This window comes from Lontra canadensis, unplaced genomic scaffold, assembly GCF_010015895.1.
Source record: "Lontra canadensis isolate GAN:19392208 unplaced genomic scaffold, GSC_riverotter_1.0 scaffold4, whole genome shotgun sequence".
Lineage (NCBI taxonomy): Eukaryota > Metazoa > Chordata > Mammalia > Carnivora > Mustelidae > Lontra > Lontra canadensis.
This window is the reverse complement of record NW_022630998.1, coordinates 28,756,700-28,782,812: the sequence shown is the minus strand read 5'-3', so window position 1 is coordinate 28,782,812 and position 26,113 is coordinate 28,756,700.

The window sequence follows — 26,113 nt, the reverse complement described above, 5'->3', positions numbered from 1 at the left end:
GCCTGCTTCTCCCTTCCTGTCTCCCCAGCCACCCACCACCCCTCTGTCCTGTCCTTGCCTCATGCTCTGTGCTCTCTGGTGCTCTCTTTCTCTTTCAAGTAAATAAATAAAGTCTTTTAAAAAAGGAAATATGGTTGAACTTGGTAGCTTGTCCTCGCTAAATTCATTCATTAATTTTAGGGACTCAAAACTTAATAGTTTTAGGAGGTCTTTGGTAGAGTTCTTGAAATTTCAATTTAGAAAATTGTCTCTGCAAATAGAAAGCTTTATTTCTTCTTTTACAAACTGTAATTTTTTCCCTTATTACACTGACCAGGACTTCAAGAACTGTACTGAATAATAATGAACATATAAATCCTTGCCTTGCTTATGATCTCATGACAAAAGCATTTAGTTTGTCACTATAGAATGCTATCTGTAGGTTCTTGCTAACGGCCTTCATCAGGTTCAGAAATTTCTTTCTCTTGCTAGGTTGCCAAATGTTTTATCTTAGATGTTGAATTTTGTTAAATATTTCTGCATCAGTTTATAGGGTCAGGTTTTTAAAAATTGTTATTAATCTATTAAACTGTGAATCACATTGATTGATTTTTGAAATTGGAAACTGGCTTAATATTCTAGATAATCCCTATTTGGTACAGTTTATTTCATGTATTTCTGGATTCAATTTGTAATATGTTATTAAGGATTTAATTCCTATATTTGTAAAGGATATTGGTCAGTAGTTTTCTTTCCTTTAATGACTTTGGATGACTTTGGTATCAGGGTAATGCTGGCCTCATTAAAGGATTCGGGAAGAATTTCTTTCCCATTATATTCTGAAAGTGATTATATGCAATTGCTATTGATTTAAAAAATTTTTGCTAGAATTTGCCATCTGGGCATCAGATTTTCTTTTTCAGAAGGTATTTAATTTTGAAACAAATTTCTTTATAGATATGGCACTATTCAGGTTACCTGGTTCTTCTTGAGTGAGTTTTGATAGTTACTGGCTTTCAAGAAATTTATGGTCCATTACATTGAAACTGTTGAATTTATACACATGGAGCTGTCCATAGCATTCTACTACTTTATACACCACTATGTAATATCCCTTTTCATATCTGTGGGATCTGTATAGATACCTTTCTTTCATTCCTGTAATTATTAGTTTATGTCTTTTGTCTGTTGTTGTTGTTTTTCAACTTGACTAGAGTTTATCAATTTCATTAATCTTTTCAATGAACCAGTTTAGAGGTTTATAGATTTTCTCCATTGTTTGTGATTTTCTATTTCACTGATATCTGCTATTTATTATTTCTCTTTTTCTTGTTTGCTTTGGGTTTTTCTCTTCTCATCCTAGTGTCTGAAGGTAGAGCTTATTATACTGATATGAGACCTTTCTTATTTTCTAATATAAGCATATAACATTATAAATGTTCCCTCAAGATCCTTTTAGCTGCATCTCACACATTTTGGTATGTTTATCTTTATTTTGTTCTCTTTGAACTATTTTTAATTTTCCTTAAGAACTTCCTTTTATCAATGTAATGTCTTGTTGATCTTTCAACTAATTGTGAGACTTTCCATATATTTCCCCGGTATTCATGTCTAGCTTAATTTTAGTATGGTCAGGGAGCATAATTTGCTAAGCTTTGTTTCACAAATATCATGCATTTCAAAATACTATGTATCCTATTTGATATAATAGTTGTATAAATATTGATGAGTTCAAATCAGTTGATAATATTTCTCAAATCTCTATCCTTACTGATAGTCTGTCTACTTTTCTATCTATTGCTTTTAGTGCAGTATTGAAGTTTCTTGCTACAATTGTGGTTTGCTCTTTTCTCTTTTACCTTTACTAGTTTTTTACTTCATATATTTTGTAGGTCTATTGTTAGGTTTATATGTAATAAAATTATTGTATCTTCTTAGTGGAATAACCTTTTTATTATTGTGCAATGCCCAGCAAAGTCTACTATTATGAAGTCTAAATTGCTTGATATAAATATGCCTCTACTTCTTTCTTTTGCTCCATGGTTGCATGGTATATATTCTTCTATTCTTTGCCATATAACCTATTTGTATGATTATATTTAAAGTGGGGTTTTTATATCTAGCTTAGAGTTGGCTCTCCTTTATTTGTCTAAACAATCCCCATCTTTTAACTGGTTTGTACAGAACATTTACATTTAATTTAATGATAATATGTTTGGGTTTAGATCTACCCTCTCATTCATTACTTGTTTCTTGTTTGTCCTCTTTTTTTGTTGCTCTGTTTCCTCTTCCAGATTAATTTTGGTTATTTAAATATTTTTAGTATTTTACTTTATCTATAGAGTTTATAACCATATCTACAAATAGTGTTTATTTTTTTTCCCATTGGTTGCTTTAGAGATTACAGTATACATTCTAAACTCTTCACAATGTCAAGGATGATGAAGTGTCCAAGATTTTGCCTCATGACATGTAATCAGCACGAACTTTATATTCACATCTGCTCCCCTTTCCTGTCAAATCCCATAGAGATTACATGAAGAGCCCAGATGGATAGTGAATACACACTGGGTTTGTGCTGTTGCTGGAAAACTAAGAGATAGGGAATTCACATTTTTATAATAACCACAAGCATACTTCCCAGGATGGAGATACTGGTTTATCATACTGAAATAAGTAAACCTGTCCTCTGTTCTGGATAGATACACTGTATTTGTCTTCAAAGGCTTCAAAGTACACTTTGTTCAGTATATAAACATTCTTGAAGAGATATTCTGAAAAAATCTCTCTGCTCACAAAATATAAAAACATAAAAAACTCACAGACAATTGTTTCCAGCAATAGCCATCCCTCATTTCAATTATATCTCAGCTTCTGTCAAATTTTCTCATAATACATCCCTCTGTTGGTCACTCTGAATAATGCAAAGTACAGAGGTTAATTTAATTGGCCTTATATAGTATTTAATTAAGGCTACTATCAAGAGGACTCCAAGAAGCAGGTTAACACCAGTCTTCAGTACTGACCTCAATCATGCTTCCCAGAGTCTTAGAGCCAATCAGATAAACAAAGCACAGAAACCATCATAGTTTTCTTAAATTTCTGTATTGACCTTTCTACTTGGCCTGATGCTTCAATCTAGGTAGAGTAGAATGTATTAGCTATTGCACAGAGTGTTTTGGCCCATAAAGAGGAAAACAAGGTAAAATCTATCATTCATAACAACTCTGCTCAGTGAGTTGAGGTTGATATGAATGACTTTCAGTGCTGATGTAATGCCACTGATAAGCACAGTCAAAGACATATTTCATACCAGCTTATCAACTTCAACACTCCTCTCGCAGGGAAAACTGCTCACAGGGTGGATGTATATGATTCAGTTATCCCTCTGTGAACTTCCTTAAGTATCATTTTGGAGAGATATCCAGAGTCCTCTGTTAGTGTTTCCTTAAGAATCAGGAGGTCTTTCATGAAAACCCCTAAGGTATATGTTACCTTGTTTTGGAAAGGGAGACAAATTAATGCTTGGCTCTGGAGTGCAATCTCGAAGGATCACATAATGACATCACACCCAAGAAAGAAATTGTGATATTTTGTTTGTTTGTATTACAAGCATTGGTACCTATAACATTAGGGACATTTTCTCACCCCAAGGAATGACAGAGTGACAACTATGAGAATGGGGATGAGGAAGACATCTGGAAGTGCTGAAAGGCATTTCAAGCAGGATGTAGAAAATGAAGCTATTTCTGTTGTTTCTAACAGAATTCTTAGAAATATTAAAGGGAATTCGATTAAATAGCTGTCTTCAGTCATCAGGCAGAAAATAACATATTTAGAAGTCATTTAAACTTAAGATGCTCATAATAACTTGGAATAATCATTCCAGGGAGTTCTGTGAGGAAATCTTCAGGGGCTTCTTTTGAGTCTGGAATGGAAGATGCAAGGGAGAAAAAAACATATAGAAAATGCACTGCTCTTTTGTTTGTACTTTGTGTCCTGGTTTCCTTTCCTAATTTATCTTCTGCCATTTACTTTTCAGAACACTCAGACAGTTGCTTTATATATTCTATTTTGGTTTTGATAGTAGGCACTGCTATAATTTAAAAAAAAAACATAAAATACAGGGTGTCAAGTTAAATTTTAATTTCAAAGAAACAACTACTATTTTGTTATAATAAATTTGTCCAAAATACTGTAAGGAGCACACTTTTACTAAAAAAAAAATGTTGTTTATCTGAAATTAAAACTTAACTAGATGCTCTACATTTTGTGTACAGAATATAGGAGATATGGAATGGAGTGGAATTATACCATCTTAGAATCAGAACCAAAGATATATACCAAAACACTGCTTTTATAACCAGAAATGTAAATACTCAAACTCTTAAACAGTTGTATTTGGACAAATGATTTTTGGTACATTTATTTGATATAATAACATGTAGTCTTTTAAAAAGAACTAACAGAAGAACATTTGATTACATATTAAAATGTTCATACTTCAGCACTACATGAAGAAGTGTTTTACCATAGCTAGCTAGCTAAACAGGTAGACAGATTGATAGATATATCCTCCTGTACTCTTTGTAAGTGCTTGCTGAAACAAAATTTAAATAAGATCCTGAGTCTTATGTCCAAATTTCAATTTAAAAAAATCTTATTATACTTAGAACAAAGGAGATCTCAAACTAGATGAGAAAAGATAATCAACAGATGCCAGCATCAAGATGGCAGAGATGTTGGGCTTACCTGACAATCATTTTAAGGTGTGAATCATAAAAATGCTTCAACATTAATGAAATACACTGGAAAAAATTAAAAAAATAGAAATTATCAGCAAAGAAACAGTCTCAGCTAAGAAAAAAATTACAAAGAGCCAAACAGAAACTTAGAAGTGTGTAAAACAATAGGAAAACCAACGAAGGGGTTCAACAGCAGAATGGAGAGAACACACAAAAAAAATCAGTGAACTTAAAAATTGAACAATGGATATTACCCAATGTGAACAATGACAAGAAAATGAAATGGAAAAAAAAAATGAGGAGAGTCTCCAGGACATGTGGGACTATAACAGAGAGTCTGACAATCGTGACACTGGAGTTCCTCCTTTTATAAGGAAAAAGAAAAAATGGTTGAAAAGCATTTGTGGAAACAATCATAGAAAAAGTATCAAATTTAGGAAGATTAAATAAACCTCAAATAGAGTAATTACACCCCAGAAAATTCATACCAAGACACAAACAGTCAAACTTATGAAAATTAAAGACAAAGTAATCTTGAAAATAGCCAGAGAGAAATGATACATTCTTTAGAGGAGAAAGAACATGGTAGATTTCTCAGCAGAAGGAACATGTCTTAAGAAGTGACACAATATTTTCTCAAGTGATGAAAGAAACGAACTCTGAACCTGGAATTCTATATCTGACACAAATGAAGAAGAATTCAAGATCTTCTAAGATGTGGGAAAACTAAGAGAATTTCTCACGAGTACATATACCCTGGAATAATGGCTAAACGAAGTTCTCTAAACAGAAATAAAATGGTAACAGAAAGAAAATATGAACATCAGAAGCAAATAACTACCATGAACAGAGAAAAAATATTAGTAAATATAAAAGACTTTCCTTTCTACAGTTTTCTAAATTATGTTTGAAATTGAAGCAAAAATTACAATCCTATCTTACTTATTTTTCAATGTATGTAGACACAATATTTCAGACAATGATATTAAAAGAGGGGGAGGGTAAATAGTTGTAAAGAGAGGTAATGTTACAACACTGCAATTCATCTGCTAGAGTGCTGACATCAGCAGGCTTTGATAAGTTTTATATATATATAGAATATACATATTTTCTCTCTTTATATATAATGTTATTCCTGGTCTGACCACTCGAAAAGGTATACAAAGAGATACTCAAAAATATTACAAATAAATGAAAATGGAGGTCTAAAAGAGAATATTTAAGTAACTTGCATTAATGCAAAAAAAAAAAAAGAAGCAGTGAAGTTTTAAAAAGGTAATAAAAATAAGGCAATAGTAATAATAAATAAGTAATAATAAAAAAGGCAAATGTAAGCCTTATAACAACAGTTACATTATGTATAAAAATATCTAAAAATATAAATTAAAAGACAGTGATTGGCAGAGTGGTTAAAAAGAAGCATGGCTAAACTATACGCTGTCTTTAGGAACTCAGTTGAAATATAATGATGATTATAGATTGAAAGAAAATGATGAAAAAGACATAATATGCAAATGAAGATCAAAAGAAGTAAGAGCAGCTACATTAATATCAGGTAGAATAGATTTCATATAAAAGACAAATACTATGGAAAGAGGACTATTAAATAACTATTAAAGGGTTAATCCATCAAGAAGCTATCACAGTCTTAAATGTGTATTTTACAAAAGAGGCAGAAGAAATTCCAGTTAGTTAACATACAGTATAATACTAGTTTCAGGTGTAGAATTTAGTGATTCATCATGTACATACAACACCCAGGGAAAATGATAAAATTTAAATGAGAATTAGAAAAATCCCCAATTAAAGTTGGAAACTTCAACATCCTTCTCTATACATGTGATAAAAAGTGACACAGAACTATAAACACACATTGTACCAATGTCAACCTCTTGATTTTGATATTGTATTCTAGTTATATAAATATAAAATGTAACGATTGGGGAGGACACTGAGTGAAGTCCCTCTTTGTACTATCTTTGCAACTTCCTGTGAATCTATAATTACACTCAATTGTCAGTATTCCTGATAGTTATGTTCTATAAAAGTCACCCTGAGCTCTAAATAAGCAAGTAGTGATCCAATGCCTCTGGAGAAAATACAGGGTTTAGGCTCCTGTGACCTTCCACTCACATTTCACAAGTGATTAATACATAACCTTGTTTTATATATGTTCCTGTTTAAATACACCTTATTTAATGTGTAGTCCTTTAAAATAATTAATTATATAAAGTATTTACAAAAAAAAACCTAGCTTAGAAGTGTTTAACAATTTCTTGATGCAGGGTAATGCAGCCATGAATTTCCTTGTCTTTCAACTTCACAACAATGCTGTCTATTACATTTCCTATTCAGTCATCATTTCATGAATCTACAAATGTAGCCATTTCTCCATTTTTCATACCGTCATCATGCACAATAGATGTTATGTGTAACTGAAGACGTTACTTCCCAGAGCAGCTTCACATACAGGTTAGCAAAACTTTCTCTCTCTCTTTTTTTTCAATATACCACAATGTTGATTACCTCTGAACTCACTAGCACTATAACTCATGGCTGAACCAAGCTAATCTAACACAACATATTTTCTCTCTAAGGCACATCATGACATTCTTGTGCTTAGAAACACTAGACAGTACTTCAGCACACTACACTTGGGGGCAGTTTAAACAACAAAATCACTAGCAAAAAGTACAAAAGTGCCAAAAACAAAAAAACACATGGCACTAAATAGACCATGAAAATGACACTCAAGTATGAGAGCTCAAACAGGAGGGCAGAGTGCCACCTTGTTCAGCCTTAGCTGGGAATGTGCATTTGAGGACTCAAAGCCTTTGTTACTCTGTGCATGTCCACAAATGACCAAGAACTGGAAGTACTGATTTTGAGGTTGCAAATAATGTTAAAAAGAGAAAAATGGTGATTACCAGGGCCTATGGGGAGACGTTAGTTAAGAGATACAAAGTTTTAGCTAGGCAAGAATAAGTCCCGTAGATCTATACATAACAATATTGTAGAGTATACTTGAACTATCTTTAGAGGGTAAATCCTAAGTGATCTCACCACACAGTCATACACAAGAAGTTAACTATGTGAGGTGATGTAAATGTTAATTACCTTGAGTGTGGTGATTACTTCAGAGTGTATAGAGATATCAAATCATCAGGATGTACACTTTAAATACACACAGTAAAATACTGAGTGGATAAATTTGCAAATACAGAATCCATAAAGAACGAGGAATGACTATTTCAAATTATAGAGATAAAAACTAAAAAGTAATTAAAAAATAAGTGACTGGAGGTTGCTGTGCATGAACATCTCAGTACCATTCAAAACACAAACTAGCCAGGGGCCTCTTCTGGAATTAATTAATTAATTAATTAATTCCAGAACTAATTGTCCAATACATAATAAGCACAATTATACACAGCAATCATGGACACTGCATATTTTAGGAATACGTTACATGTAGTTTAACCGTATTTGTAATTGCTAAATTGAAAGCATCAGAGACAGACATCCCTACTGTGGAAACTGCTGAGGGACAAAGATTGAAGCAACAAGTCACTGTGCATTATTAAAAAATTCACAGATGTATTATTTTGGAAAGTGGTCAGGAAATGCAAAGCTAAACTGAAGAAACAATCAAAGGAAACCCTCATCAATTCATGTGGTCCAGTGCTAATGGAGGAATAGCTTTTAAAAGTGAGCTATTCTATTACTAGAGAGCCTTTTCAGTGTTTAATTTTTTTAAAGTTAGTAAAAAGTGATCAGTACTGGCAGAGTAGATATTAATGAACTGCAGCAACTGTTGTTTAGCCTTAGAAACTAAAAGGTAAGCAACCATATGTGCACTTTCTACAGAGTAAATAAATTAAGCAATTAATGTGTTTTTCTAAGATCCTTGTCACTTTCAAGTAGATATTAATTCCAAAAAAAAAATTATGATTGAGACCAATGATATTTAGCTAGTGGAAATGTTTATGTTGGAAAATGAAGGACCAGGAAAAAGAAAAAGTAATATGCCCTTTAGGTTTGGCTTAGGAAACAAATTATGTGAAATAACAAAAATGTCTTCAGCAAAGATCACTGATGCTTTATAATCAGTTACTGATGTCAGTCAGCATGGCTATAGTGAGATGGAAAAGAAATCTAAGACAGCAGTCATTAAAATAAAGCTCTTATTAGTTGCCAGTGTCTTTATCCACTTATTTTGTCACACATAGGCAAATAAGGAGATTATGATTTGTTCTTTTAAAATAGGTTTTAAGTGCATGGTAACATTTTAGTGACACACTCTTCTGTAACGAATTTAATTAACTACAAGCCCTGGGTTTATTACTGATAATTATCCTACCATTGCTTGCAAAATATACCTGTGGCTAATTCCATTATAGTTGTAAGGCAACAGCCCTCTTGAAGATCAATATTCCGTTTATATGTCTGATTTCTGCTGCTGGGTAGGCCTGATTTAATTAAGCTTAGTGTCACATAATTTTATTTAATGGATTTAAAACAGGATAACTTCAGGTCACAAAGAATAGACAGTATTTCACAGTTCAAAGGTTAGCATTAATGCATTTTGGTTAATATACTAAAATTATTCAGTAATAGCAAGTAGTCATTCCTTGTTAGGTAACTTTTCCACTCATAACCGTGTGGAAAGGAAATGTTCTCAATATATACTTTACCTCAATTGTTAGATCAGTGATTTCACAATGGAGACAATTATATATTTGTGTCTGAACTACTGAAAGAACTTGAACTTTCTCAATTATATATTTTATCCTTGTTAGTTACCACTATATATATATATATATATACATATATATATATATATATGTACGTTGTATCCATACACCATGAATTACTTAAATAACACAGCCTTCTAATTTGAAATAATTAGGGTAAAGTCCAGACTGATTAATGAAATCTAAATTAAAATACATAAAAAGGGATGTAGTTTACTACTGTTCTCTACATCAAACAATGTTAATCACTGGCACTACTTTTGAACTGCATGTAATGTTGCTAAGCCATTATGAGGGTTTAAAATATTTTGTTCTTCAAGAAGTGGGCTTAGTAATTTTTCACAGAATTTTGTGAAAACCATTAAGTTGCACAGTGTACTTCCTTCCTTAAATAGTAATGACAGCAATTGCAACTAAAACACTCAAATAATGCATATAGTATGTCAGGCACTTCATGAGCTTTACATATATTCCCTTACTTAAACCGCACAGAAACCTTATGAGATAGGCACTATAATTGTACTCATTTTACAATGGAAGAAATGGAGGCACAGAAATATTAACTAACTTACCCAAAGTCACAGAGCTAGTTAGTGGTAAGTTCAAGAGGAAAATCCATACTTCCTTGCTTTAGAGCTCATGTTTCATATCTACACTTTCCTTCCAAACATTTAGTAGCATTGCTGGTAAATTTTAGATCCTGGGCAAGAATTGTACTCCTGCTTTGACACTTTCTGCTCTGACTCACTTTCATATTTGATGCTCCTATAAATAACAGCACAAAGATAAGTCGTTTTTAAGCTTTTCTGGAGGAGGGGGTACCCTGTAAATGTGAGTGGACCTACAAACTATTTTGCAAGACAAATATGTAAATATATACACACATATGTACACTTACATGTTTTCATAAAATTTAGTCTACAGGCTGCCCAAAGCTCACCTTATAGAGTACAGTTTAAAAACTCCTTCCTATACAAGATGGGATTGGGAGGGATACAAAGCATAAGTGACTCTTAATCTCACAAAACAAAATGAGGGTTGCTGGGGGGAGGGGGTTTGGGAGAAGGGGGTGGCGTTATGGACATTGGGGAGGGTATGTGCTATGGTGAGTGCTGTGAAGTGTGTAAAGCTGGCGATTCACAGACCTGTACCCCTGGGGATAAAAATATATTATATGTTTATAAATAAATAAATACCACATATTTAATGCTCATTAATAATTACCTATGATTAAAACCCATGAATGCCTCATCATTTTCAATTGTACCATTCAACTATAAAATATTCTGTAACAAATCACTGGCATTGTTGCTGAGCCTTAACCCTATAGGCTTTTGTTCATGATAAAATCTTGAAGTCCACATACTGGTACAAGTTTTCTACCCCATAATCCATACACCGTAACTTTGATAGATTATTAATCTTCCAGTCTTTAATATAGGACCCTGAATTATTTCATAAGTATTCTATGACAGCAATTTGAAAGAAGAAAACAAAATAATTAGAAGAAACTGCTGGGGCACACTAAATTATTAGAAGATGAGAGCCATCTATTCTTGGCAAGGTATTACAGAAGGAGGTTCTAGAGAGAAAAGGGGACAGGGTGAGGGGTTTAAAACCTGAGAAGCACAAACCTAAAAAAAGAGCTTGGGATAAACAGGAAGAAATATGCTGGAATTGTTTCTACACACTTAGCTTCAATGAATTGTCATTAGTGTATGCATTCATTTGTAATATAATACTTATTTTTATAAATCAAGATTGCTATGGAATACCTTCAGTAGTCAAATAAAGAAAGAAGACAGCATTGGTTATTTATGATCGCAGAAAGTAAACTCAGGAAGAACATTTGCTGAGCATGAGAGGGTAGTAAAAACAAATGAGTAATCAGAGATTTCATTTAACTTATAGAAGCCACCAAAACACTAAATACCTAGAAACCAATATAACTTAGAAACGTATTATAAATCTCAAAGGCTTTGGCTTTGTTAGAATAGGTATATAATTTATACTCTTGGTTCATTGGGAATACCAATTTTTGCATATTCATTAACATTCCTGTATTTATTATGAATCCAAGCCTATTTAGAATGTGTCCATAATAGGACATGAGAGTGGGGTGCCTGGGTGGCTCAGTTGTTAAGCGTCTGTCTTTGGCTCAGGGTATTATCCAAGGGTCCTGGGATCAAGCCCCCACATCAGGCTCCCTTGCTTGGCGGGAAGCCTGCTTCTCCCTCTCTCACTCCCCCTGCTTGGGTTTCCTCTCTTGCTGTCTCTCTCTCTCCCTCTCTCTGTCAAATAAATAAATAAAATCTTAAAAAAAAAAGTAGGACATGAGTGTGAGATTGAGAACAAGAGGAAAGTAGGACATGAGTGTGAGAGTGAGAACAAGAGGGAGGGAGGGAGACAGGGAGGAAGGGAGACAGGGAGCACAGAGCACAACCACCAGAATTTTTTCCTTTCTACATGATTTTCTGAAGAAATGTAATTGGCTTGATATTTATGCACTCATTCATTCATCAGATATTTATTGATTGATTGTCAAATGATCTAAAATTTCTCTACTAGACCATTTGGGTTTGAACTCACATTGTTTTTCTGCTGAAAATGGTAAAGCTTTATTAAGAAATTTCTGATCACATAACTGAAATAAAGTTATTTCACAATTGTAAAACCATATAGAAAAGAATATTCTCTGTGGCAGTTGGTACGACTGTGGTTTGCTTTGGTGAGAAAAACTGAGAGGGGATGATAGGTGCCCCTTTTGGGTGCAAGTTCAAAGAACTGACATGTGCTTCACATGATGTTTTCCCTCTGCCACAAGACTGGTGGTAGAACTTCTTCTCCCATCTAAGTGTCAAAGTGAAGACATGAAGTCAGGGAGCAGGACCACAGATGACACATGCTGGGCATGTTACTTGAGGGAGAAATAAATTTTAGATGTTGTAAACCACTGAGATGTGGGAGAAGTTTATTTGTGCTGCCACATAACTTAGACAAAATTAACATATTCATTCCTATGTTAAAAAGTTTAACTTCTTTTTAGAGCATAAGAATATTCTAGAAAATTGGTTAATATTATCAAGAAATGGACTATTCTCTGAGACACTTTTTGTGATCCTGATCTTAATGTCATTTCTGAATGATTGAAAAAGGAATGCCACAGGACCTATTCTCCACGAAATTGCTTCAAGATTGTTGGTCATCTCAAACTGGACAAATTAGCCACCCATTATAAATATTACAAAATGTTCTTTTCATCTTGACAAGGAAATCTGGACAGAGGTAAAGATATTAAAGAAGGAAAACAAAGTGGGATAGGAAAATGTAAAAATGTGCTTCTCATATGTTGATGATAGCTTACTGCAACAAAATTTGAAATAAAAAAATTCTTGTGCATCCCTTTTTCCTATAATCTTATGTAAACTTCATTTGCACTCATTTTTCTGACAAACTTACAAATATGGTTGCAAAACCCGAACAAATATATATGTGAATGACAGATAAAAGCTGAAATTTAACATAGTTGTCACTTAACAGGACCACCATATGTCTGAACATTCATTATGTAGAAAAAACAAGATTTTGCCTGAGAGACAAATAGATCACACTGTATCCTGACGGACAACCTTTAAATGAATTTGAAATTTTTTTTGAATGTGCCAAATGCAGTAAAATTTTTAGAAAGGTGGGAGTTTAGTTTGAAATCTACCACAGTTTATGAATGATGATAGAAGTAATATATAGAGGGCATAAATTTTGCAGAACCCCAATATTCTGAAAAATCTTGCTCCACTAAACTCAGTTAACATTTTTGAGAGAACAGTGATAATGGGGGTGATTATGAATAGTTATCACAAATGTAAAATGACCAGTATTAAAAAAAAGATATTTATATATAAATGAAATAGAAATACTAAAAAAATTAATCTAGAGAAGTAAAAAAGTATTTTTAAGTGAAAAGTAGCATTTTAAAAATTCATACAAGGCTTTCTGCCCATTTCATCAAAAGGGCATACCTGCTGAATTAAAAAAATGTATCCACCATGTAAAAATTATGAGTGAGACACTTAACTTTACCTGATATAGTGGATATACAAGGTTCAAAATTGCTGTTTTATGATCAATTTTGCAACTAATAAGGACAGGAAAAATTATTATTCCTATTGTTACATAAATTGAGAAAGAAAGCTAAATTATATATTTTTGACATTTTTATGTTTTCCTAGCCTCAATATTTGCACTGATATTTAAAAATCTATATGAAAACATAATTTTGGGAAAAATATAAAGCTATTTAGGGGTTTGAGGAAATGTTGGGCTATACAACAGGTCAGATAGCAAGATATCACTTAAAGTTTTTCAAAGTTATAACATCAATGAACTTGAAGCTATGACTTGAAGGTATTAATGGTAAGTGGCCTCTTAAGTTAAAACCATAACAAAATGAGTCTTGACAGGGCTATTTAGGGTACCTCCACATGGCAGATCTCTATTTTCAACCTAACTAAAAATATGACCCAACAGTTAGTGAGACTCTTACTGCTACCTAACGTGATGTCCCAGTCATATCTTTAAAGAGCATTTCAGGTCACTGCATGGATATGGACCCTGACAGACTAACTCTATCAAAGTACTACAAAAGAGAAAATACACATAAACAATTGAGGGAGCAGTAAATTATAAGCCATTCTATTACCAGATTCCCTTAAAGCTAACTTTGACATTGATGGAAAATGAAGGTCAAAGGGTGACAGAAGTGTCATATTATTGGTATGAAAATACGTTCATTTCTTTATTAAATATATCAGATGTCTAACCCTTTCTGCCACATGGCAGAGCATGAAAAGGGAAGATTACAGCTGCCGTCTTTGTAGTCCATAATTTATCCTTTTCTTCCAAATGTACCTTTTTGATCATATAATTTATTGAAGAACTGAATAAACCACAAAATATAGATTAAAAATAAAAATTTCTATTGAAATTTAGATGGGTATTAAGGAGGGCATGGATTGTATGGAGCACTGGGTATTACACGCAAACAATGAATCATGGAACACTACATCAAAAACTAATGATGTACCATATGGTGACTAACATAATACAATAAAAATAAATAAATAAATAAATAAGAATAAATACATAAATAAAGTATATATTTGTCATATAAAAAGTATGAAATTTAAAATACATAACTATTATATGTTCATTATCTTAATACATTTTGACAAGTAAATGAAATATATTACAGTATTTATAGTATCTAAATCTATATGAATTCAATGTCATTAAAAATGTATGTGAATAAATATCAATTTATACTTAAAGAAATTATCTTTATCACTCTTTTAAGAACCAATATATTGCCTTATAAACACTTTGTTTTTAAACTCCCAATGTCAGAGTATAATCTGATTTTTTAAAAAATCTCTTTGAACGGATTTTGTCCTCCTCCAGCCAAACTACCTGAAGATGAAAAGTATCCTTTTCACCAAATTATCCCTTCCATTTTGTAGACACTAAAGGGGAGTGGAGGTGATGGGTGATGGAGAATAAAGGGTAATGGGTACATTTTCTTTTACTGTTTTTATTAGATGGACACCATCTCCCAAGTAAAATCTGCCAGATTAGAGGTGCTCTAATACTTGAAATTATCTTGTAGCCTTGCCTCGCCAGACTTTGTTGTTATGTGTTCTCTGGAGAGATAAAATGCACAACTGTGAAGCATAATTCAGTTAGTGGTAGATTATAAGTATATAAAATGACAATACACAGAATCCCCAAATTATCCCTTATAACCTATTCTCAGACAAAGTCATAGCAACAACTATAATTACCTAGAAAGATTAAGTGTATTTAACTGCTCACTCAAATGGACTTCCAATTCTGTCCTGGGGGTTGTCATGTAAAAATCCCAGCAGATCCTGTGTTTAAGTGAAATGTTCTATTCTGTGATTTCACACCAGCTAAGGCTCAAATGAGTACTCTCACTATAATGATAGAGATGGACCACTTTTTTCCTCCGTGGTGATTTGAAATTATAAGGGTTACTAAATTCCTTTTTCTTAATGGCCCTATTTACCTCCCATATGGGGGGGCAGAAATCAAGCCTAATACAAACCAATCATCAATGGAAAGCATTTAAGTTGAAAAAAAAAAGATGATTTATGAGATGCATTTTGCAAGATATGACAGTAATCACTACTTTAGTTTCTGCTCCACTATAAATGATTGTAGGGAGTGAGCAGGGCAGGAGAAGGGGGAGGTGCCTGAGGAAAAGAACATTTTTATGAGTAAGTGTTGAAATATGAATTAAATGTAGACGTTTAACTCTCCAGGCATGCCATCAACAGATTTCATTAAAAGAATAAAAAACTGTACAGAATGTTCAGAAAAAATGAAACTTGGTCTGAGACCTATAAAGCAATGAAGAGCAGAAAGGCATTGGGGAATATGTGGGCATATCTAAACAAATATTGACTAAACAAGAGTAATAATACCATATATGATTAAATATAATGCAAAACTCACATCTGTAATAACTAATATATAAATGAAAAGGGATTGCAACTGAAATTAAGTTCCTTGTATTTCAGGGGTGAGGCTTAAAGGACAAATGACTTTGGGTTTTGATTATAAAAGGGGCAAAGCTTAAACAGTAAATTAACATTTACATTCTGAACTTTTAAAACAGATGAACATAAAGGAAGGGGGAAAAGAGCAAAAGAAGAGAGGGAAACAAACCATAAAGAGACTCTAAATGATAGAGAAGAACTGATGGTAGATGGAGAGAAGGGGGTTGGGGATGGGTTAGATGGGGAATGGGTATTAAAGAGCATATTCGTGATGAGCACTGTGTGTTGTATGTACTTGATAAATCACTGAATTCTACTCCAGAAACCAATATTGCAATGTACATTCACTACTAAAACGTAATTCTAAAAAAAGAATTCTTAAAAATAAAATAAAATTTTCTATGGTAATCAATAAATGAATAGAATATATAACTACCAATGTAGTTGAGGAAAACTATAGCATGTTAAAATTATTCAATGTAAAAGAAGGCAGAAATAGAGAAAACAAATGCACAGAAATGCATAGTATATAGGAAGTACATAAAAGTAATGATATAAATACACTCAAATATTGTAAAAAATAAAAATGTCCTAGTTACAAAAAAATTTTGGAAGAATAAAATATACAATTCCAGCGATGTATAGTTTACCAAAATCTATATTAAAACAAGAATAAAAATTTTAAAAGTAAAATGGTAGAAAAAGTTATGCCCCCCCCAAAAAAAAACCTTACCAAAGGAGAGACTTAATACTGATAATATACGCTTTACATTTTTCACTAGAAATAAGGAGGATGCACTTGAATCTGGCCTGTTTTCGCCTGGATCCACTCCTCACTCTCCCTGGCTGTGCCCATTGATACAGGGGTTTGGCGTATATCAGGCTCTGTGTCACCTGATCAAAGGATGGCACTGGCAGGAAGGAAGAGGTGGACAGGAAGGGAAGTCAGAGTGTTGGAACCCCTCTTTCTGTGTGTCCCCCAATGGTCCTCTTTACCCTGTAGTTGAAGTTTTGGCTGGACAGATCCACCCTGGCTCCTGGACTCAGTACCTCCCTCTCCTGCCTCCTTCCCCCCAGTTTAAGTATGATAGAGGCTTCCTTCTCTTGCTGATTCCTAGGCTGTCTCAACACCTCCTGTTGGCCCCTCAACTCTCCTGTGGAGGTTAATTCTGGGTTTTATATTCCCTCTGTTTGAACCATTTCTCGTGGTTTCTGTTTTCCTGACTGGACTTTGACTTACAGGGATCACCATAGGATGATGCATTTTTTTTTTTTCACCAGAAATGTGTAACGATTCCAATTTGGTATACACCTAATTCCATAATTTCAAAAGATACAACAAAAAACTGAGAGCATTACAAACAGAAATAGGTAAGCACCATCACACCAGATTTTAACACCCCAAGCAAAGCTTCGTCTCATCTCCAACATTCTCCTAAGCTCATTAGTTGTGAATTCTTATTTCTAAGTAAATCGTATATAAGGCATCAATTGAAAAACAACTTTTGGGTGAACAGTTTTCATTTGTGCTACCCATCCTCATTCTTTTAAGCACATGTGGAACGCCAACTATGTGCTACTACTAGGCACCTGGGGGTGGGCGTGGGGCAGGAGGAAGTCTAATTCAGTGGGAATTCAGTCAATTCACACCGTTATGGGATAGAACAAGTAAAGGCTGCGTAAAGTGCCATAGGAGGAAATTGCCTATGAAGGAAATTAAAACTAAGTCTTGAGGACACCTGGGTGGCTCAGAGGGTTAAGCCTCTGCTTTCAGCTCAGGTGATGGTCCCAGGGTCCTGGGATCGAGTCCCACATCGGGCTCTCTGCTCAACAGGAGCCTGCTTCTTTCTCTCCCTCTGCCTGTCATTTCTTCTGTTTGTGCTCTCTGTCTGGCAAATAAATAAATAAAAATCTTTAAAAAACTAAGTCTTGAAGAATAAAAGAAATCTGTGAAGGGGAAAAAGTCAAAAACATATTCATTGATTCTTTTATTTATATATCTGATCTTGCTCTTACATTTAGCATGTTGGCCACGATTTCTGGTGCTGAGTATACATAATTTAAAAACATAATAGTTACCCTTAGGTAGTTCATAGTCCACTGGGAAACCTGAGAAGACTCAGGAAGGACCTGCTAACCAGGCTGCAGGAGGGAAAGCCAAGGAAAGCTTCTGAAAGGAGGGGAGTGAAATATAACGATTTTAAAAATCAAGAGGAGCATTTTTCAGGAGAATGAGAATGGTGGTGCTGGTGAACAAGGATGGGAAGGGACAGTTTCAAGTGGTGAGAAAATACTCCTGCGAAGGAAAACTTTTTTTTTTTTTACTTTCCTGGAAGGAAGGGAAAACCCAGCATACTGAATCCCTATTTCTAAACCAAAGGTTGCCCAATATGAGACTTCTCTCCCTACAACACCAGAGTCACACTATTTTAAACACGGTGATATTTTCAAGAGGGGAGAAGAAGATTGCACTTCATATTCAAACTCTGTCTGCAGGACTATCAATCAGGGAGATATTCTTCCACTTGAACAAATATTTTTGGATTTTTGTTTGCCTAGTATTCCTTAAAGTAAAAGGGAAAGAAAGTAAATTTCCTAAGCCCAGAAACATCAGTTGTTATTTTAAGGCAACTTTGGTTACTGATGGCTCTAGAAGAAACCGTGAAGCAGAAAAAAAACAAACCAAACCAAACCAAAACCAAAAACAACTTTACTTCCTTTAGGTAGAATTTTCTTTCTGTTTAATTTTTCTCTCCTCAATTTTCCCATAGGCCATCAAGTGTTTCTTCAGCTTCTCTACAGTATCTGTGTCACTCTTTGGGAAATGATACAGATTATGCACTTAACCTGAGATACCAATTTTTGACAAATGCATATTAAAGCTTTTCCTTGTTTTAACACAAAAAAAGGAGTTTTGTAAAGTTTCTGGCAGTATTTTTGGTTGGTCTGGTGTTCTATAAATCATACCAGGGAAGTGGGGAAGGGATAAAGCCCTCTCCTGGTGCAAACTATGTTCCTTTCCCACAAATAATTTTATCCCTTCCTGGAAATCTTAGGGGGGAAAGGACCTCCTTCCAAAAAAAGAGCCAAAAAACCTCTTGTCACAAATTTGTTCTCATTTGCTGTCTCCTTTTTCATTGAATTTTGATGCTATCCAGAATCCCTAAATAAATCAAAATATTGAATCCTGGGTACCCTATAATCTGCATAGAAGTAGACCATAAATTGTAAAAGGGCCAAGGCATCATTCAAAAGCTGAACAGAGAACCTCACAATTTCTGAAGAATATAAAGTTTTAGAAATCAAGTCTATCCATTAGTACCAGCAAGAATCAATGGTTTAATTTGCTAATAAAGTTATCTACAACTGAGATGAATGTTTGATTTTTGCAAAGTTATTTTTTTGGACTTCTCTTATTCTGTTCCATTTTTATGTTGCTGAACTTATGATCCCTTCTACAATTCACTTAAGATTTAAAAAAAGAAAGAAAGATATTAAGAAATTACAGGTGTATTTACATACACTTTCATAGTTATCCTAGCATTTAAAATTCCACAGGTGTCAGATTACTAGGGAAAAAAATCCAGTATTACCAAAGCAGTAACATTTATTATTTAAAGTAATACCTTTAAACATGCCTTCCAACTCCCAGGCCTGCAAATATTACTCCCTAGAGAGAAATTATCACTCATACCTTTTATGAAGGGCCGTATCACTGTGCTACACTGCATTTCCCTTTCACTTCACAAGAAATAGCTTCACTCAATCAAATAGTAAGCTTAAAAATTATTTTGTAGTTTTCCCCCAGAATCTTGACATTTCAAGTTTTTGAGACTCTTGTGTTTTTTAATCTGACCTTTTCTACCTAAATATTATATTTTTGCATTGATTTTGATAACTCAATAATGTTTTTAAATGAACGTTTTTGTGCTTTCGTCTTCAAAGTATACAGAGCAACATGGCAAGAGCAAGTTCCATTTTTTAATTTAAATTATTTTCATGGCTTTGAGCAAACTTTAACCTTTAAAACGGCCTGGGTACAATTCTGATTAACATCTCCACTATTTAGCCTGGCGATTTAGTGGAGATGAACTCTTTCCCCTATAGCAGCGATAAGCAAACTCTTTCTTATCTAAGCCAATTGAGAAAAAAAGAAAGTATTTCCAGGTCATGTGTCCTTTCATTCAATATGGAAACGTTATTATTGATTTCCATGATGCAGAAATAGAGAAACCATCTAAGTGAATGCAGAGAAAAATATATTAAAAAAAACTAACCTTTTTATTAGACAAAAAATATTAATATGTAGGAATGTTTGTGATTTTTAGCATGAATGCTTATCCCTCATACTTGTATAGTACTTTAGAGTTTCCAGAGAAACTGGAAACTCTGTTCCTGCAGGAAAAATTAATTCTGATTACAGTGCTGCAATCACATTTTACATTCTATGACATATTAACTCTCATATACCCTAGTTATTCCACCACCAAAGAATAAGCCTGTTTTCATAAACAAAGAAGATATTTTTAAGAAAGTCTGTGCTGTGCGGCTAGAGAAAGCTGGGGTTCTTCTTGGGTTCTAGTGTTTAGCCACCAGCAAAAGGGCTCTGCTTTGCTCTCCAGGCCCTAAAATCACCTAGTTACTTGTTCCTTTAGCTTGTCATCAGTCTGCCCATAATTCTTCACTCCAAACACAGGAGCAGATTTCTCCCTTAATTCTACAAAACTCCGCTTAGTCCAAGCTGTAACTCTAACCAAACTTCAGTGAAAGCTTGGAGATAGCAGGAAGAAATTACAGCTCAGAAAAGAAAATGTTAGCACCAGACAAGAGCCATAAATTCTACTGGATACCACAAAGGATAAGACTTTACAATGTGAGTCTTTCTGACTCTCTCTTGCCTTATTGTCCATTCTCCTGATGTCAGATGGCAAGGACCAGTTTATCTCCCTCAATGGTGATGTTCTGAACCCGACTTCTGCCTTCATCTTCTCTAGATTGCTGCGATGATGGAGAGAAATATTACTTTCTACTCTCCTGCTCCTGCGCACCTCCAATCAAAATCCTAATAAACCATAGAAACACAAATAATCTACAATAAAGATAAATTTTCAAGCTATTGTGCAGAACAGTTTGCCTTGAATTACTCCATAACAGTTTGTGATTTGGTTTTCCTTTTCCAGAAGGAAAATGCCCATTAATGTTTTTTTATTAATTTAAAAAACAGTTTTTGCTAAAAAAAAAAAAGATTAGAAAATATTGCTGACAGCCTTTAAATATTGTCTTGTGTTCTTTTGTTTGTTTGTTTGTTTCCTCCCCTTTGTGGTAAATACTGGCAGCCAGCTGATCACCAAATCCCTTCCCTTTATTTTGGCCACATTTAAGCAGCCTTTGCACTTATGTGTGGCAGTTAGCCAAAAGACTAGAAGAGTAAAAAAACACTTCTTCTAGACCATACCCACAAAAATCTTTCATACATCTTTATCCGTGCTTTTCCTTTTTGCAGCTTCATGCTGAGTAGCATGACAACCTTGGAAGCCAAGTATTAAAGGTGGCAAAGTCACAGACAGCAGGCAGCTCTCTCTTATCACATACTGAAGTTGGCAAAGACACGGACAACAGTGAGATGTTTCCATCATCACTGGGAAAAGAATCTCCTATCAGGAGCAAGGACACTGGGCTGTTCAGTAAAAACAATTTTCATGTGTTAAACAATATAATTTAAAAAAATCATATTTCCTTAACTATTGCATCTCTTTTCTATTGAAAAAATCCAATCATTTTCCAAAACATGTTTCATTGTTTTATGTTCCAGATTCTTTGGCAGACAACATGGGCAGAGATGAAAGCAGTTAATGCCTCAGTCCTTCCTGAAGAGGAATCTCCCTTTTCTGGTTGTTGGAGGTTCTCTTTGCTGGGCTTTAGGAGAACTAGATGAGCTAGGCAACCCCCAACTACATCAATGCAATGATGTCAGTTTACCTACTTTATGCCTCTAATACCTGCTTGAGGTAAGTACTTACTGCTAATAGGATACCATGACAGATTACCGATTTTAGTGTCCATGTTTTTTAGCCTCAGTGCGTTCCTCAAGTACTGCCTCCTTTTCATATGTCTGCTTCAGAAGATGTTTTCTTTCAGTTTTATTGCTTCTTAGTTTTGAAAATCTGCATTTTACATTAGACCTTGGGCTTTTAGTCAATAGCAACATGTACCAAAAAACCCCATTCCTATTTCACTGAGATACCATTTTAAAGGAAGAAAAAACAATGCATCTCGCCCCAAGTTGCATTACCTGAAATTGTAGAATAATGAAAGTATAAAACCCCATTCCTCCATTTCTGGTAAAAGATAAGCATGCCCTGCTTAAGGTACAAAGATGTTATTAAGTGTTAACTAAAATAACGTAAAATAGTCAAGGGGAAGGTAATGACTCGTATTAAGTTTCAGTGCTATTTGAAATGAACAGTCTCAGTACTGACAGAAAAAGAAAGAAAAACAGAGAAGAGTGAAGAATGCACAGTGGCAAGGGGTTAGGGATTACACCCAAATGGACAAAATGTACAAAAATATCAAGGCTGGACAGACTTAAGAGACATACACCAGTCTGTAAACAACAACGAAATTAAACTCTCTCAATCTTTCATGCTTTTCCTTATTAACCCCAAAGCCTCTCAAAAGAGGTTCTTTTCTAGTTGCTTTATTTTTTTACTATTTACCTACTTCTTAACTCCTTAATTGACTTAGGCAGATTATGTGAAAAGTCACAAATTCTGTGGAACACTGCAGTGGTTAAGAAATGGTCTTCGTGGTCCTACAGATCTGTCTTTGAATCCAAACCCTGCTTCTTAACAAGGGACTAAAAATGTTACTTAATCCCACTTAGCTGTTGTTCTTCACAAGCAAAATATGTATGAGAGTATTTAACTCATATAGTTAATATGAAAATAAATGCATTGAAAGAAAGCAAATTACTTACTACAACTGTTGGTATGGTTAAATAATAAATGGCACTGTTATTCAGGGAGTGCAATGTCTGTCTTTTTTCCTCTTGACTTCTCAGAAACATGAGACTGCCCTGTTTTGGGACATCGTCAGTCTCTATCTCCTTCTGACTGGGAAACATTGGTCTAAACAATAGGAAATACACTCTTTATTGTGACATTCAATATCTCCCTTGAGCCGTACTTACCTGTATTTTTTCAATATTATTTCAAAAAAATACTCTTTATGAAGTTTCACTCCAGTCCAACTAAATTTATTTGATTATAAATAAATTTATTTATTAGCAGATACATGTCTCAAATTCTAGACTTTTTCATTTCTTCATTTTAGTTCTTTTGCTTTCTAAGCTATTATTGCCATATTTTCCATAATCTGTGGGCAATTCCAATACTTTTTTAGAAGCCCAAATTTAATTATATTCTAGAATAATACTGTGCTTTATTTAACACAATAATAAGTGATTGGATCATTACAAAAATTGCTCCTTTTTTAACTTCATGGAAATTGCCATAACTTCTTGCCCATTACCATTTTTATTTGGGGATCATGAATATGCTTGGACTAGGACAACATGATTTGCATTTTGTCTAAGCAACAAATATCAGAATCCCGATATGGACTGTTGTTTTTCAACAGAGGTGAGACAAATTAATCCAGCAAGTGACATTTCCTATGACATGTTTTATGCCTAGCTTGTCACTGGTAATTGAAACAGAAGGTAGAGTGGTTTTAAACCTTCCTGATAGGATATCACTTTACTCTGGTTTGTCAATTTTTGCTTCTCTTCCAGTTTCCACACAGTTCATGGCTCAGATAAGAAACCAAAGTTTATTTGGAAAAATAGTGTGGATTAGTTAAGGTAGCAGGAGTGACAGAACAAAGAACAGTGGAAGCTGCAATTTTTAGGGGCACTTTTAATGTTCTCCTTTTAAATTTACGAACTTTGTACACATTTCCCAAAGACAAGGACAAGTTGTTTAATGTGCCTTCGTGTTTTATAAAGATTGCTATGAAATTATCAACTACATGTTAATAAACCTTTTCAAAATACAACTTGCCAATATATACTTGATCTCCAACAAACACAGGCATTTGCTAGAATATTAATATGAATTTATAACCAGTATCTCTATTTCCTAGAATATTTCAGGTTAAATATTATTCATTTCCACTGAAATATCTTATTTTTTTTTCATTTTTACTCTTTCCACACATTTATTTTATCTAAATGAGCACTGTGTGTGTGAGGGAATGAGATAAATTCTCATGAGGGCTTATGTAAGTTCAGGTCTTCTGAGAAGCAGATTTCAACATGGAAAAAAAAAAAAAAGAAAACACTCAAAAGATTTATTAGGGACGATACCTGCAAGGGTGAATTAAAAGGGCAAGGAGAGGGGTGGTGCTGGGACAGCTATCCCCACTGCAAGTAGCACTGACCCTGGTGAAAGAGAGGGAAGGAAAGGAATTTGTGGGGGGAGTCTTAACGACTATAATACAGTTATAGCACGTTCTGCAAGGCTTTTGGGGAGTCTTCAAGGCAACACTGTCCATTAGAATAGTCCTGTACCTCTCAGTAATGAGCTGGTTTACTGTGTCCATGGTATGTTTAGTCATTAGCATGAGGAGAGTGTCTCAGATCAAAGACAGAGAAGGATGAAGCCCAACAGCCTGGGCTTCAGTCAGTTACGCTCTTTGATGTCAGAGATCTGAGGGAACATTTTTATGGCAGCCTCAGAACTTAGAGAAGAAAATAGGAAATTATATACAGATTTGCTCTTAATTAATTGACGATTTTCACGTGGAAGCATTGTCTAATTATTTGGACATTGTTATTTGTGATGTTTATACTTTTACTGTTGTTTATTAGAACATCCCATTAGTTTTTCCACAGGGGGGATAAAACAGTAAAGCACTTAAAATGAATGGATTCTTTATGCCTATCTTTGAGGCAACCAAAGAAAGGCTTGGGCCATCATCATCATAAAGCACAGCCAACTTCTAGAAGAGCAATTCTAAGGATAGAATGAAGGTGTCTCCTTTAAAAAAGTAATGATACAAGTTGAGCCCTTAAATTCTGTTACAATGAAAAAGGGATAAGAACAGCCTATGTAAATTTAACTCTTTCAGATATCTCATACAAATGGAATCACACAGTATTTGTCTTTTGCATCTGTTATTTCACTTAGCATAATATCTTCAAGACTCACTGCCAGGGGTTAGGAAAAAGAGGATTAGAGAATTATTGTTTGATGAATACATAGTTTCAGTTTGGAATGATGGAGAAGTTCTGGAGATGGATAGTAGTGATGGATACACAAGAATGTGAATGCACTGTACACTTAAAATTGTTAAATAGTAAGTGTAATATTGTGTACATTCTACCACAATAAAAATAAATAATTAAAAATACATCCTTACCACTATACATCTATCAAAACAGCCAAAATCTAGAACACTGACAATAACAAATGCTGGCAAGGATGTAGAACAATACAAATCCATTCATTGTTGGTGGAAAGCAAAATGGTACATTTTGGAAGACCTTTGGCAGGTTTCTCACAAAACAAAACATACTCTTACCATATAACCCAACAATCACTTTCCTATTTACCCCAAACAGCTGAAAACCAATGTTTACACAAAAACCTAAAAACGAATATTTTAAGCAGCTTTATTCATAATTGCCCAGACTTGGAAGAACCAAGATATTCTTTAGTAGATGAATGGATTAATAAACTGTGGTACCTTCAGGCAATAAAATATTATTAAGCACTAAGAAATGAGCTATCAGCTAAGAAAAAACATAGAGGAAACTTAAATATTCCTACATAAAGAAACAAGTTCTGAAAGTCTACCTACTGTATGATTCCAACAATATGACATTGTGGAAAATGCAAAACTACAGATACAGTAAAAAGATCAGTGGTTGCCAGGGGCTCATTGGTGGAAAGGATAAATAAGCAAATAAATAGGCGATTTTTAAGGGAGCGGAAATACTCTGTATGATACCATAACTATAGATACATATTATACCTTTGTCCAAACTCATAGAATATAC